At 46.0% G+C, this 16,864-nt stretch overlaps 1 protein-coding gene and 1 non-coding gene across 3 annotated transcripts in view; one reads left to right on the forward strand and one right to left on the reverse strand.

Moving 5' to 3' along the window:
* Positions 1–12,127, reverse strand: part of ADD1 (adducin 1) — a 91,500-nt gene extending 79,373 nt beyond the window's left edge. For both annotated transcript variants that reach the window (XM_088021248.1, XM_088021249.1), the window contains exon 1: positions 11,996–12,127. The gene's annotated coding sequence lies outside the window, so the exon portion shown is untranslated. The remainder of the gene's footprint in view (positions 1–11,995) is intronic.
* Positions 12,128–16,255: 4,128 nt separating this feature from the next.
* On the forward strand, positions 16,256–16,399 carry LOC114198769 (U4 spliceosomal RNA). The gene has a single exon (XR_003607172.1). It is a non-coding gene; the product is annotated as a U4 spliceosomal RNA (small nuclear RNA).
* Positions 16,400–16,864: the final 465 nt, after the last annotated feature.

Raw genomic sequence — 16,864 nt, forward strand, 5'->3', positions numbered from 1 at the left:
AAGTTTCCTGCATGTAGGTCAGAATAAGCATTAACTATTAAACAGCTCTGTTAAAGTTTAATGTTATGCTATGTTAAGATTCCAAACTATTTTAAGGAGACACGTGATAGTCAGTAAGCACTGACCAAACTAAGGGGGTATTAGCGTATTTACTCTGTTACTAACCAAATCTTAGATTCCATTTTGAAAACCTTTATTTTTTTTTTAAAGATTTTATTTGTTTATTTGACAGAGAGAGACACAGCAAGAGAAGGAACACAAGCAGGGGGAGTGGGAGAGGGAGAAGCAGACCTCCCGCAGAGCAGGGAGCCCGATGCGGGGCTTGATCCCAGGATCCTGGGATCATGACCTGAGACGAAGGCAGATGCTTAATGACTTGAGCCACCCAGGCGCCCCTGGTTTTGAAAACCTTTAAACAGGGAATTCAAAAAAGGACATCCTCCTTCTATTTGCCAAAATAACTTCCCAAAACATGGAGGAAAATAAAAACAAAACAATATATAGGATTCACAGGTAAGTGGATTTTTAAGTGAATTTTTAAGTGAATTTAGATTCTGAAGAAGGCTATGAACTTAACTTATATAAAAAGAAAATGTTGCAATTCACCAATTTTTCACCAAGAAAAATTTTATTTTTTATTTTTTTTAAGATTTTATTCATCTATTTATTTGAGAGAGAGAATGAGATAGAGAGAGAGAGAGCACGAGACGGGGGAGGGTCAGAGGGAGAAGCAGACTCCCCGCCAAGCAGGGAGCCCGACGTGGGACTCAATCCCGGGACTCCAGGATCATGACCTGAGATGAAGGCAGTCGCCCAACCAACTGAGCCACCCAGGCGCCCCACCAAGAAAAATTTTAAAGTCCTGTTGCTAATGTAACAGAACAAACATCAAGAGTATTTAGAGGAATAAATATTCAAAACTCAATAACATAAAATAAAATTTGCAATGTCTGGTATCCAGTAAAAAATTACCCAGCAAGCAAAGGGCAGGAAAATATAACCCAGAGGAGATAAATCAATCAAAACTAACCCAGCACTGAAAGAGAAGCTAAAATTAACAGACAAGGTCATTAAAACAGTTGGTACAACTATACTCCATATTTTCGAAATCTTAAGTAGAGATACGGAAGATATAAAAATGATGCAAATATAACTTGTAAAGATGAAAGCCAGGATGTTTAAGATGAAAAATTACACTGAACAAGATCAACGGCAGATTAAACACTACAGAAGAAAAATCAGTGAATGTGAAGATATAGTACCAAAACTATCCAAAATGAAACCTACAGAGAAAAGACAATCAAAGGGACATCAGTGAGCTGTGGGGCAACTTTTCATTGTCTAACATGCATGGGATTGGAGCCTTCGAAGCACAGGACATGGAGAAAGAATAGGAAAAACTGTGAAAAACAGTGCCCAAGATTGTCCCAAATTTGATGAACACTATAAACCCACAGATCCAAGAAAAAAAGCTCAATGAATCCCACAAGCACAAGAAACATGCACACAAAGACACATCAAAATAAAACTGCTCAAAACCAGTGACAGGGAAAAGTCTTAAAAGCAGCCAGAGAAAAAGGACATGTTATATAAAGGAACAAAAATTAGGATAGCAGATTCTTGCAGGAAATGATACAGCAAAAAGACAGTGAAGCAACACCTCTTGAAAAAGTAAGAATTAAAAGCCCAAAGGTTTTGAGCTCCAAGCCTTCTGGCTTACATCTACATTTCTGTGTAGCAAACTCCTGGTTTGCAATAGCACCTTTGAATTGCAAACATTCCATTTTCTTCAACATCATCATCTCATCTGGTTAGATTAGATGCAGTATACAAGCATCTGCTTTTTTTTTTTTTTAAGATTTTATTTATTCATCTGAGACACAGAGATACAGAGATAGAGAGAGAGCATGAGCAGGGAGAGAGGCAGAGGGAGAGGGAGAAGCAGGCTCCTTGCTGAGCCAGGAGCCCGATGGGGGACGCGATCCCAGGACTCTGGGATCATGACCTGAGCCGAAGGCAGACGCTTAACCATCTGAGCCACCCAGGCGTCCCCAAGCATCTGCTTTCTTAGTACAAGTTGTATGTGGAAAAGCCATGAGGTAAGTATCTGTTGGGAGGGCACCTAAGGGAATCCACTATAACCTCTGGGCCAGGTATAGTGCTACCCAGTTCACTTACATTGTATCTAATCCCCATAAATATGCCATGTGAAGCAGGAAATATCTCCTCCTGTTTTACACTTCAGGAAACAAAGTTAATTTGGCACAGAAAATTACATAGCTAGGCATAACCAGGTCCTTCTCACTCCATATAGCTCTTTCTATTAACGCACAACTGAAATATATTAAGCTAAAGGAAAACCGTAATATACCAAAGTTCATTCCAGGATAGAACTAGAATGATAAAGTAGAGAATTCTACTCTAATAAAAGTAAAGAGGATTTCTTAATGAAAACAAAGAACAGTCTTTTTTCTACTTATTATAATGGACAAGGCCCCCAACAATTGCCCTATAACCAATACGACACGGTGTTTCAGAACACGGTCTCTTCTACACGCTCCTTTATGGAGACCAAAGTACGATTCAACAGAACAAAGGCCACTGGCAGACAAAACAATTCAGTTCCAGAGACAGAGGTCTACTTCGATCTAATGATAAAATTTATTCTTTGGGCAGAAATCAGCAAATGGGGCGCCTGGGTGGCTCAGTTGGTTAAGCGACTGCCTTTGGCTCAGGTCATGATCCTGGAGTCCCGGGATTGAGTCCCACATCGGGCTTCCTGCTCAGCAGGGAGTCTGCTTCTCCCTCTGACCCTCTTCCCTCTCGTGCTTTCTATCTCTCGTTCTCTCTCTCTCAAATAAATAAAATCTTTAAAAAAAAGAAAAAAAGAAAAAAAGAAATCAGCAAATGATGAACCCTGCCAAGCCAAATGCTTTTTTTTTTAAGATTTTATTTATTTATTTGACAGAGGGAGACACAGCGAGAGAGGGAGCACAAGCAGGGGAAGAGGGAAAGGGAGAAGCAGGCTTCCTGCTGAGCAGGGAGCCCGATGCGGGGCTCGATCCCTGGACCCTGGAGCCGAAGGCAGACACTCAACGACTGAGCCACCCAGGCGCCCCGCCAAATGTTTTTATAAGGACCACAAGCTACAAGTGACACTTAAAGTTTGAAAAAATAATATTAAACATGAATAATAATAGATGATAGGCCTGGAAATCAATTCAAATTTCAGTGTCCATAAGGAAGGCTTTATCGAACAGTCATGCACATTCATTTGCATATTGCCTGCACCTGCTTCCTGCAGCCGCAGCAGAGCTCAGGAGTTGCAACAGAGACCCTACAACTCTCAAAGCCTGAAATATCTATTATCTGGCCCTTTACAGAAAGTTTGCCAACCACTGCTTTAAGGGAACAGATGGGGCACACCATCTTTAACAATTTGCCATGAACATTATTCCTCACAACTAAGCTTTTAAAAAGTCGGGGCGTGCCTGGGTGGCTCAGTCGGTTAAGGTCTGCCTTCAGCTAGGGTTGTGAGGCTCGGGTTGTGATCCTGGAGTCCTGGGATCGAGCTCTGCATCAGACTCCCTGCTCAGCAGGGAGCCTGCTTCTCCCTCTGCCTCTCCCGCCCACCCCTGCTGTGTTCTCCCGATCACCCTCTTTCTCTCAAATAAATACATAAAATCTTTAAAAAGTAACTGAAGATCACTCATGCAACAACTATTTCTTAAACACCTGCTCTGTGCCAGGCACTGTGCTAGACTCAGGGAATACAGCAGTAATGAGGCACAGCTCCTGCCCTCATGGGGAAGACCAGGACCAACAGTTATAATCAAGTGCCTAAAGTGTTAGGACTGAGAAAGTATACAGAAGGAAGGCAGCACAGCCTGGTGGTTAAGAGCATCATCTATGGAGTCACACACCCTAGGTCTGAATCCCAGCTCTACCACCTAACTCTAGGACCTTGGCAATCACTTAAACTCCCTTAGTTTTCTCATCTGAAAAAGAAGATAATCGGGACGCCTGGGTGGCTCAGTCAGGTAAGCGTCCAACTCTTGATTTCGGTTCAGGTCATGATCTTGGGATCATAAGACTGAGCCCCAGGACGGCTCCGCGCTCAGCAGGCCTGCTTGGGATTCTCCCTCTCTGCCCCTCCCCCCAATCGGACAGGCACGTGCGTGCTCAAAAAAATCTTAAAAAGATAATCATAGGTACTTAACAGGATTCTGGTAAAGATTAAATAATATGTAAAAGCACAATGCCTGGCATACAGCAAATATTTAAAGAGATGAAAATTCAAGTTTATAAACTATATTTTAGAAATTCTATGTTGCCAATTAAAAACAATATTCCTGGTTTTTCAACAATCAGTTAAGCAGGGAAAAGGATAAATCTCAGAGGAAAGTCCAGAAGCACTTAACATGATGCACATACCCAATGTGGAAGTAACCCCACCTCCACAGAATGGTGGTCCTGGGTCCATTGAGACACTGATTGAATGGGGGACTGCTGTTCTAAAAGGAAGGCCACAGAACAGGGGTTCTTAATTAGGGGATACATTTGAATCACCTGGTCTGAGGTTGGAATTCAGCAGGTCTAGATGGGATTCCTGCATGTGTGTCTAAACCAGTGCCATAAAACAAGGTTACAAAAACTTCAGTCTTTAAAAAAAAAAAAAACTTCCGAGCGCCTGGGTGGCGCAGTCGGCTAAGCGCCCAACTCTTGGTTTCGGCTCAGGTCATGATCTCAGGGTCTTGGGATCGAGCCCCACATCAGGCTCTGCGTTCAGCATGGAGTCGGCTTGAGATTCTCTCTTTCTCTGCCCCTCCCCCTTGTGTGCTCACTCTCTCTCTCTCTCAAATAAAATCTTTAAAAAAAAGCCTTCCATTTCTCCTTCACAGAATGGTATTTTCCCCTTTACCCACTGTACCCACCTTCTGTTTTTAAAGATTTTATTTATTTGGGTACCTGGGTGGCTCAGTTGGTTAAGCGACTGCCTTCGGCTCAGGTCATGATCCTGGAGTCCCTGGATGGAGTCCCACATCTTTTTTTTTTTTTTAAGATTTTATTTATTTGAGAGAGAGAGAATGAGAGAGAGCACATGAGAGGGGTTAGGGTCAGAGGGAGAAGCAGACTCCCTGCCGAACGGGGGCCTAACGCGGACCTGGATCCCAGGACCCCCACACGGGGCTCAATCCCAGGACACCCGGATCATGACCTGAGCCAAAGGCAGACACTTAACCAACTGAGCCACCCAGGCGCCCCTGTACCCACCTTTCAAGGGTAAGTTTAAACTCTACCTTCTTGGGGCACCTGGGTGACTCAGTTGGTTAAGCGACTGCCTTCGGCTCAGGTCATGATCCCAGGGTCCTGGGATCGAGCCCCGCATCGGGCTCCCTGCTCAGCGGGAAGCCTGCTTCTCCCTCTCCCACTCCCCCTGCTTGTGTTCCCTCTCTCGCTGTTTCTCTCTCTGTCAAATAAATAAACAAAATTTAAAAAAAAAAAAAACTCTACCTTCTTTATGTAGCCTTCCCTGAAGCTTTACGACCTTATGTTTTTAGCTATCATTTTCCCAAGAGTGTGACTTAGTTTCCCAAAGACTTAAAGAGACCGAATCTTAAATCATTCATTCCACAAACTGGAAACCTACGGTGTGCCAGTTCACCATGCTCAGAACACAGTGGGAAGCAAAACCAAGGTGCTGTAAGAGATAAAACTGGAGATATACATGGGAAGAGGCCAAACCTTGAAAGGCTGGTCCAGGAGCTCAGGATTTATGGACCAGGGATCACTGAAAAGCTCTAAGCAGGGAAGTGTCATGGTCTAGTCTATGACTCAGAACTCATTCTAGGAGAACACAAAGGGGCCAGCTTAAACAGTGGATAAATACGCTTCTCTGCCTTCATGAAGTATCATTACTGTGGGGAAAAAGAGAGTAAACAGATAAATAAATCATCAAAATTGAAGGACACCAGAAGTGTATGAGTTAGTAAATAACAGGGGAAACCTATTTGAAAGAGGGCAGACAGTCTCTTTAAGGGATATTTATGCAGGGCCTAAATGAGGAGCTGGCCATGCAGAGTGGTATAAAAGTGTTCATTCTAGGCAAAGGGATCAATGTACGCTTCCCGAAATTGCAAGGGCTAGGTTCCAGGAAAACCACTGTAAATGCAGCATAAATGAGCAACTGGAAGAAGGGAGAAAGTGAGCTTGAAGATCACAGTAAGAAATTTGGATTCTGTCATAAAATATAATGGGAAGTCACTGGGTTTTTGTTTGTAAGATTACTTACTTTATTCTGAATATGTGCTCCAACTACATGAACTAAAACGTATATCCAAAGATATATAAGCTCATATGTGAAAAGTAATTCCCCCTCCCACCCTGACCCCTAGCCACACAGATCCCCATCCGCAGAGGTGACCACTTTTATCAGTCCAAAGGTTTTAAGCAAGACAGAACAGGATCTAATTTACATTCTACGTAAATCACCCTGGCTGAAAGGTAGAGAATGGGTAGAAGGACTCAAGGAAACCAGCTGGAGCCTGCTGTGCTAGTTCAAGGGAGACGTGAGGGCTGCTGGGTCCCAGGGGGTGACAGTGAAGACGGGACAGGAGGACTGATTCAGGATGTACTATGAAGGGAGAACTGACAAAACTGAAGTTGGCAAAACGGCATTAACAACTATGACCATAGGCACTGTTTTTCACACACTTAGAATCTAGAGGTCTAATAATTTAGACTTTAAAGCTTAAATATCTGGGTTCAGTGAACATGTACATAAATATGGGTGAGAGAACAATGGGTAACATGAGAAAAAACAGATTACTAAAATGTAATGTTAACAAATTGATTAATAATGGACTCACTGTATCAATGAGTTAGACGATTTTATCTCAAAAATGACATTGCTGAAACCAACCCAAAACAGTACTGCTGTAATTGAGGGGCTGAAATGGCAGCTATTTAAAAAAAAAAAAAAATGCAAAACTGAAATCTTTAATACCGGTAGCTGTCAACCACCACATAATACAGAATGCTGGAACCTTCTCAACAGAATTTCTGAGTATGACATGACACCTATGTGATGGATTTCCTTCCAGTCTGATAACTTAAACTGTACCAGAAAATTCTCATCAGTTCATAGTATAAGGGAAAAAATGCCATTAGTGGATAAAATTTTTACATTGAGTATTTACATTAAAAAGCAGTTAAGTGCTGTATCTACATAATGGAGTATTATTAAGTCTTCAAAAGGAAGGACATTCTGCACCTGCTACAACCTGGATGAACCTTAAGGATATTATGCAAATGAGCCAGCCACAAAAGAATGAATACCGCATGATGCCAATTACATGAGATACCTAGAGTCGTTAAAATCACAGAGACAGAAAGGACAGACAGGGGCTCGAGGCAGCGGAGAATGTGTTTCATGGGCACAGAGACCCAGCTTCACAAAGAGAGTTCTGGGATGGACGGTGGCAATGGCTGAACAACAATGGGAACGGATATAATACCAGGGAACTGTACATTTGCAAACATTAAGATGGCAAAGTTTATGTTGTACATATTTTACACAATTAATAAAACCTTTTTAAAGAACATGTGTATAATACGTTACCATCTATCTGATAAAGCGGAACTATGAATGTAACCATAAAATTAAAATGTAAAAAGGTTATCTGTAGGGAAGAGGGACAGGTGAAGATGAAAGGATGGGAAGAAGCCGAACTTCGTGGACTATGCCTTGTTTCATACATATGATTTTGAAAGACTTTTTTTAATATTTTACATAATTATAAACAAATTTTTTTAAAGTAATCCCTAAATACTAAGAGAAAAAAAGCCCAAAAACCTAAGCACCCAGTAGCAAAATCAGAGTAACTATTCTAAGTGACTTTAAAACACAGTAATTTGACTTTGTATCTCTAATGTGGATGCAAAAAACTCAATTTTTATTAGTTGATGATAGTCTTCATATTCTTCTAAGACTGAGAGGTGAACGGTGTGGGATAAAACAATAAGTAATTAGGGATGCCCGGGGGGGGGGGGGTTCAGTCAGTTAAGCGTCTGCCTTCAGCTCAGGTCATGATCTCAGGGTCCTGGGGTGGAGCCCCATGTCAGGCTCTCCGCTCAGCAGGGAGTCTGCTTCTCCCTCTCATTCTCCCTCTGTGCTTGCTCTCTCAAATAAATGACTAAAATCTTTTTTAAAAAAATGAGTAATTAGAATCAAGAGGTCTGTCTTCGAAGAAAAAAAGATAAAGGAGTAAGATCAAGAAGGTTAAATAGAACTCTGCATAGTAACTGTGATCTGTGCACTGGAAAGACGTGGAAACAATGATCAACCTAGTAGCAGTGAACAACCCCAGGACACAGACTGTCATTACTAAATACTGTTTTTCATTAAAAGAAACCAAGGTCCCTTGGAGAAATGGATGATTCCAGGGCTTGGGACAGAAAATGTGTAAGATGAGCCTGGTGCAGTTTGTCACACTGGAAAGATCAGACTTTTAGAGTCTTGTTTAAAGGATTTAGGAAGCAAACGGAACAGATTCCTATTGGACAAAGATCGGACAATCTCAGCATCAATAAGGATAATACCTACAATGGACTGAACCATATCAAATATGTTTAAATCCAGGAGTTCACAATGACACAAACACATAACACAACTCACTACTCTCAGAGGATCCCAACTTATTTTGAGAATTAGTAACTTACTGGATAAATTAAGCATTTATCCTACTTTTCCCAAAAGAGCTAAAATTCAGGGTAACCAAATTATGGAGAGGGCATTTCTTTTTTTCTTTTTTTTAAGACTTATTTATTATTTGAGAGAGAGACAGAGAGAGCAGGGGGAGGGGCAGAGGGAGACTGAGAGAATCTCCAGCAGACTCCCCACTGAGTGCAGAGCCTGATTCGGGGCTCCATCCCAGGACATCAAGATCATGACCTGAGCCGAAACCAAGAGCAGCAGCCCAACCAAATGAACCACCCAGGCGCCCAAGGACCTTTCTCTTTATAGAAGCATTCCAGGGGTGCCTGGGTGGCTCAGTCATTTAGCGTCTGCCTTCGGCTCAGGTCATGATCCCAGGGTCCTGGGATCGAGCCCCGCATCGGGCTCCCTGCTCGGCGGGAAGCCTGCTTCTCCCTCTCCCACTCCCCCTGCTTGTGTTCCCTCTCTCACTGTGTCTCTGTCAAATAAATAAATGAAATCTTAAAAAAAAAAAAAGCCACATTCCAGCTAACAAATGAAGTTATAGAATTAAAATATCAACACCTTCCAATGCCTAATAAAATGATGACTTTGGGGTGCCTGGGTGGCTCAGTTGTTAAGTAAATCAACTCTTGATTTCGGCTCAGGTCGTGATCTCCAGGTCCTGAGATAGCCCCACGGTAGGTTCCACATTGAGCATGGGAGACTGCTTGAGATCCTCTCTCCTTCTCCCTCTGCCCCTCCCTGCTTACGCACTCTCTCTCTAAATTAAATAAACAAACAAATAAATAAGGGCTCTAGGCATTGAACATTAAGGGTTGCTAACAAGAAGAATGACTACTAATCATTATCTGCCTACCAACCTATGAAGTCTTTTTGCTAAAAATAAATCAAATCTGAATCTGATCACATCTTTAAATTTATCTAGCAGTGCACAGTCATTCCTGTATAAACTACAATACAGAATAAAATACAGACTGTGTGTAACTCCACAGGACAAATCATGGAGTTTCACCAACAAATAAATTACAAGGAGATAAATGATGGAGGGGGACCTACAGACTAAAACAAGTCACAATGTATAAAGAGCATCTGGATCCTGATTCAACTGTTACAAAAAAGACTGACACAATCAAGAAAAATTTTAACATTGGTTGGATATTTGAAGGTAATGAGAAATTATTAATTTTTCGTGATAGTGGTATTTGTGTTTATCTTTTTAAAAAATGTATGTAAATATACACACTGAAATATTCAAGTCAAAATGACATGAAATCTAGGTTTGGGGGATAAAGAGAAAGTCTGGCTATGAGTTAACAACTGTTGAAGCTGGATGAGGGTAAACAGGGACTTACTACACCATTCTCTCTACATGTGCCTGAGAACAATTAAACATGTAAAATAAATAAATCAATCTGTACTCTAAGTTTCATATAATAAAAATATCTTTTATTGTCAAACTTATAAATTGAGACAAGGTAAATTTTAACACTGGTTGGATATGAGATTTTTTTAGCAATCTTTTTTAGAGTATCTTTTTTAAGATTTTATTTCTTCATTTGACAGAAAGAGAGAACTCACAAGCAGAGGGAGCAGCAGGGGGAGGGAGAGGGAGAAGCAGGCTACCGACCGAGCAGGGTGACCATGCCCCACTCAAGCCCTGGGATCATGACCTGAGTGGAAGGCAGACAGACGCTTAACCAACTGAGCCACCCAGGCGCCCCTTAAAGTATCTTTTAAAGCATTTCAAATTATTTACTTTTCTGACAATACAATGACTACTTGAAAGAACTAACTGGAAACTAGTAATCATCTAAAGAAACAGCTTTTATGGTAAAATCAGTAACACAAAGCTGAACACCAAACAAAACCTTATCAGTATCAGGTAATGTCAAAGACTTAAAGGGGAAAATGGTCAGCTGCATAAATTATATTTTAGAAAGAAAACTATCCCACCTTTTGGACACTGGGTAGAATTTAGATTCATGGCATTCAGTGAGCCTCTGTGACTAACATCTAAACACAGCGACAAGCAGTAAAACAAATCATACCAGCTGTCCTGCTGTAAACCACATCAAAACTCTGAAAAGCAGTTCTGCCAAAACCATTCACTTCCTTAAAAAACATCTTTACTATTCTAGTTTTCCCCACAGTCAGAATCGAGGTGTATACTGAGATTTCGGATTTTAAAATATAATTTCTCCATCGCTAGCATCAGCCCATTAACTTAAGGCTGAATTTGACAATCCCGCCCTCTTCCGTTTCCCCCGCAAGGCCACAGAAGCCCTCCCCTCTCTCGGTGCCTGCTGAACTCTTACTCAACCTCTCCCACCCGCTTTCACCGGAGGCCGCACGGATGTTTTTGCAAAGGAGACAAAAGTGCACCTTTCAGCAAGCCTGTTTCTTCTCCCCATTAAGATTTCAATCCATCTTTCACAAATACGCGAAAATATCTTTCTGTAATAACTTACCAGCAACGCATACAGCTATCGGACGTGCTTTGATCCTTAGAAATACACCAGTTGCTTTATGTCATTTAGGCATAAAATTACGTATCAAACCACCAGCAGTTCCAGGCGAACCCAAGTATTTATTCGAACGTAGGTATGCATGAAGTGAACACAAATCACCCACAAAATATCCCGAGCCGTGAATTACAAGAATACAAACAAAGTAATTGTTCAAGGCAGCAGCCCTCTGACACCTCCCCCCTCCGCAACAACGTTAAAGAGAGAAAAGAGCGAGATGACCGACAAGCTCTCGGGGCCGTGCAGGCCCCGGACCGGCTCGCTACCGCCGGCAGGCAGGTCTGGCTGGCAGAACCCGCCGCCTGCAAACGCTGCAGAGCCGACGGGCAGCGCCGGATGCTCGCGTCCACACGCAGCCCGGAGCCGCGGGCGCTGCGGGCCGCGGGCCGCGCTGTGTCGCCAGCACCTGCTGACCCAGCGTCCGCTCCGGACCCCCGCCGCCCACCACCCAGCCCACACGCCAGCTGCGCGGCCGCTCCCGCGGAGAAGCCCGCGTCCTCTCCGCACCCGGTCGCGGCCGAACGCCGACCACCCCTCCCAGCGCGGCCCCGAGCCCCCGCGCCCGACTTGAGCCCCGCCAGCGCCCCGCCCGGCGCGGCCCCCGCCCGCCTCCGCCCGGCCTCCCGCGGGACGCCGCCGCCGCCGCCGCCGCCGCCGCAGGCCCCGCGGCCCAGCCTGCAGCCCCTCGGCCGCTCGGCCGCTCCGCCGCGCCCCGGGCCCCGCCGCCGCCGCCCCTGCCCGCCGGCCTCACCTCAGGGGGCGAACCGCTGGCCGCGCACGGGCGCTCCCAGGTCCGAGTGCGGCCGCCGCACGACGGCTCCAGCTCGGGGCTCCGGCTCGGGCTCCGCCCCCTGTCCGCCGCGCGCTCCACAGCCCGCAAGCCCCGGCCCGCCCGGCCTCTCCGCCCCCTCAGCCCCCAGCGCTGCCCCCGCCGCGGGAGCTGGGTGCGGCCTGCGGCGCCGCAGCCCAGCAACGCGCCACCCTATAGGCCCATCCCGCGCCGCCCCGCCCAGCAACGCGTCTTGCGATTGGCTGACCGCTAGGAGGGCGGGCAGGGAGGGGGCGAGGCTCGCGCGGCGAGGGGGCGGGTAAGGGCGGAGGCCCCGCCTGCGGCCGCCGCGAACCACAGGGACCCCTCTGGGTGTGGTCCAGCCCGCCCACGGCGCTGAGCGGAGGGTCTGGCAGCCCTGGCTGCCCGGGCGGCAGCGTCGGGACGGCGGGTCGCAGCCGCACAGGCCTCGTCGCTGACGCAGGCGGGCCGGCTGTGCCAGCAGCGCCCGCTGTCCCAGAACCACTCGTGCACTCGCTTGTTGTCACTGGACAGACTCTCGTGGAGGCCCCCCGCGGGCCAGGGGCCCGGGATGGGCAGCAGAGCATCCTAGCGGCCCCGTTTCAGGCCAAAGGGGCCCTCGGAGCCCGGGGCCCGGCCCCTCCCTGCCCACCTCGTACACTCCTCCAGCAGACGGACCCTTGGACCCTGCGCCCCTGTGTCCGGCCCTGCACTAGTCTCTGCCCAGAAGCACCGCCCCCTCCCAGGGTGGGCGGGGTCACAGGCAGCGTTTGGGGCTGGCAGCCAGGGTGGAGTCAGGACAGCGGGGTCTGTGGAGGGCGATAAGGCTCCACCGACAGGGAGGCTGCCAGCTGCCCAGGGCCTGGTCTGTCGATTCTGGATGAACAAGCACCAGTCACCTCCGCAGAACCAGTAGTAGGAGTCTAAGGCCAGGGCATTGGCAAGATCAGGCCACCTGCCAGTGACCTGGAGGCTAGCCCAGACCAGCACCTTCCCCTACCCTCTGGCTCCTCTTGTCTCATCTGGGCCCCGGAAAAGCCCAGGACACAGAAGCAGAGCTTCTTGTTCCCTTTATACCATAGGAAGCTGAGACCCAGCACTGGGCAGGGCAAGCACAGTGTGGCACCCGGGCCTTCCTTCCCAGCAGGGACCTCTTTGGCTTTGCCCAAAGAAGGGTCAGGGATATTGTCCAGGGATAATAGTCTGTGACCTCTGATCTCAGGGCACTTCTGCACAAGACTCCACAATTCTACATCACCCATTGTTTCCCTTGCACCCAGGAACAAGGCCTGGCGCTTTAGAGCTTTCAATGAAGGGGGAGCCTGGGTGGCTCAGCCAGTTAAGTGTTGGCTCTTGATTTCCACTCAGGTCATGATCTCAGGGTCCTGGGATCAAGCCCTGGGTCAGGCTCCCTGCCCAGTGGGGAATCTGCTTCTCTCCCTCTCCCTCTTCCTCTGCCCCTCTCCCACTAAAAAAATAAATCTAAAAAAAAAAGAGCTGTCAGGGCTTGCTCAAGGAAGGAAGGGACGGAGGGAGGAGTAGAAGATGATTGAGCATGTTAAATAGACGCAAAAAAGACCCAGATCAAGCTTCTAAAGGTGGAAAATACACTGAATGGGATTAACAGCACATGAGACACAGCAAAAGAAAAAGTGAACTGGAAGACATGGAGAAAAGTAAATGAAATACAGAGAAACAAGCCTGAAAAGAACAGAGCACCGGTGAGTTGTGGGACAACTTCAAGAGGCTTCATAAATGTGTAATTGGAGTCCCTGAAAATGGGGGTGGGGGTTAGGAAGAAGACAAATATGATTTGAGGATATAATGACTGAAATTTCTTTTTAAATCTGATGAAAACTACAAACTCACAAATCAAAGCATCTCAAAAAGTAACTTCTGGCTTGCTACTGGTCTCTGGTAGAAATGAAATGTGTCTATGGGACATCAAAAGTGACTCTGAGGCCAGGGGCCCCTGGGTGGCTCAGTCATTAAGCGTCTGCCTTCAGCTCAGGTCATGATCCCAGGGTCCTGGGATTGAGCCCCAGGCTCAATCGGGCTCTCTGCTCAGCAGGAAGCCTGCTTCTCCCTCTGCCACTCCCCCTGCTTGTGTTCCCTCTCTTGCTGTGTCTCTCTCTGTCAAATAAATAAAATCTTAAAAAAAAAAAAAGTGACCCTGAGGCCAGAATTGCCCATCACTTGGTTCCATCAGGCTACCAAGACGTAAAGTCGGGTAGGTACATCATAATCTAAGTGGCAGATCCAGGATTGGAAGGCTTCATGTAGATGCAGAGGTAGGTGGTCCAGACACTTTGTCATCTACCACTATAACAGCAGTATCTATCAGCTCACACCAGTGGTCTCAGCGATTCCCTGGACACAGTGACAGAGGAGCAAAAAGCATGTGCTTGGTTCATAGGAAGGTTGGCTCAATATGTTGGTATGGGCTGAAAATGGCCTGCTGCTGCACTATATCCCCATTCGGCAGCTGCCCTGAAAGACAGTGGTGAGGGGCAGTCACCCCCATAGGCAAAGCTTCAGGCAGTGAATTTTGCCATTCACTTTGTGTGGCAGGAGATGTGGCCTGGACTCATAGACAGTGGTACATGGCTTAGTTGGTTGGTTGGAGCCTGGAAGGAACAATCTGAAAGTTCGGGCACAAAAAGGTCTGAAGACAAGGCACGTCGATGGACCTATGGGAATTGGTACGAAGAGTGAAGATCTTGGGGCGCCTGGGTGGCTCAGTTGGTTAAGCAATTGCCTTCGTCTCAGGTCATGATCTCGGGGTCCTGGGATTGAGCCCCGCATCGGGCTCTCTGCTCGGTGGGAGGCCTGCTTCTCCCTTTCCCACTCCCCCTGCTTGTGTTCCCTCTCTCACTGTCTCTCTCTCTGTCAAATAAATAAATAAAATCTTTAAAAAAAAAAAAGAGTGAAGATCTTTGTATTGCATGTTAATATTCACCAGTGAGCATCCACCACAGAGGCTCTAAACAACCAAGCAGATAGAAAGGACTGGCCAATGAGCATAAACCAGGCTCTTTCTTCTGACCCCATTGTGCTGGCACAGTGGTCTCCCCAGTGAAGTAATCATGGTAGCAGAGTGGAGGCCATGCATGAGCCCAACAGCATGAGTTCCTTGTAACCAAGGCTGATCCAGCTACCGTCACTACCAGATGTAGCCTGTCACCTGTCCCTACAGGAGCCAACCAGTTACTTATTGGCAAGTTGATTACCTTGGATCCCTTCTATTCTAGAAAAAGCAATAATTCATGTTCACTGAGACTGCCATGTATCTGGATGAGGGTGTGCCTTTTCTGCCTGCAATTACTTCAGCACCCCTATCAAGAGCTCACAAAGTGGGGCGCCTGGGTGGCTCAGTTGGTTAAACCGACTGCCTTCGGCTCAGGTCATGATCCTGGAGTCCCAGGATCAAGTCCCGCATCAGGCTTCCTGCTCAGCGGGGAGTCTACTTCTCCCTCTGACCCTCTTCCCTCTCGTGCTTTCTATCTCTTATTCTCTCTCTCTCTCAAATAAATAAATAAAATCTTAAAAAAAAAAGAGCTCACAAAGTGTCTGATTGGCTGACATGGACTCCCACATAACTGCCTAGTTACCAAAGGATCTGCTTTATGGCAAAGGAGGTATGTAATGGACATAGGACCAGGAACCCACCATTCCTACCAAATATGTGGCACCCAGAAGTTGCTGGCATACTAGAGTGATGGGCTAGCCACATGGAGATTCAGATGAGGCTCCAACTCGGAGATGACACCTGCGAGGTGGGATGCTAGCCCCCAGGAAGCAGTACATATGCTCCATCAATTCACCACTTTACGAGACTCTGTCCCTAATACGGACAATACCCAGTGACCTACTTGAGGAATCTGTGCTTCTGTTCTGCAACAGTAAGTGCTCTGAGCCTAGAGATCCTAGATAGAGGTCACCAAAGAGGACGTTTCTACCAGGAGGCATAGTCATGTTGAAACTATGGCTGTCGCCTGATCGCAAGACCATAATGGACAATGTTATGAAATCCTATGGGCAAACATTAAGGAAGACTCAAATTAATAGGGAGATAGACTGTGCTGATGAGTCAGAGGACGCAATGTTGTAAAGATGTCAATTTTTCCCAAGCTGATTTACAGCTATAATGAATTCCCAATCAAAAGATCAACTGAGTTATTAGTGACACTGATGAGCTGATTTAAAAATTTGTGCGAAAATAGCTTTGCACTGTGGCAGTATCGTAGCCAATGAGGTCTATCTGAAGCGCGATTATTGCTAAAACTTATGTGAAAAAAAAGTGGGACGGGATGCCTAGGTGGCTCAGTCGATTAAGCATCCAACTCTTGATTTTGGCTCACGTCATGACCTCAGGGTTGTGAGATCGAACCCCGCGTCAGGCTCCATGTGCAGAGCATGGAGCCTGCTGAAGATTCTCTCTCTCCCTCTCCCCCCGTTTTCTCTCTCTCTCTAAAATAAATAAATAAAATATTTTTTTTAAAGTGGGAAAAAATACTCATCTGGAAATAGAAAGAGCCACAATAGACAAGACACTCTCAAAGAAGAAAAATAAGGTGAGAACCTATTTAGCAGATATCAAGACATAATTAAGTGACAGTAACTCAGACAGCTGCTATTGGCATAGGAACAGACAGACAAACGGAATCGAACAGAGTCCAACAACAGACCTACATATATATGGATATATCACAGGTGGCATTGCAGATGGGGGAGGGGAGCAGATTATAAATAAACAGTGCAGGAATAGGTGGGTAAACCTATGGGGGAAAAAATGAAAGTGAACCCTTACCTCTCGCTGTATGCAAAATA

The sequence above is a fragment of the Eumetopias jubatus genome, unplaced genomic scaffold (genome assembly GCF_037043125.1).
Source record: "Eumetopias jubatus isolate StellerSeaLion01/CBP00866 unplaced genomic scaffold, mEumJub1_p1.0 scaffold_2, whole genome shotgun sequence".
Classification (NCBI taxonomy): Eukaryota; Metazoa; Chordata; class Mammalia; order Carnivora; family Otariidae; genus Eumetopias; species Eumetopias jubatus.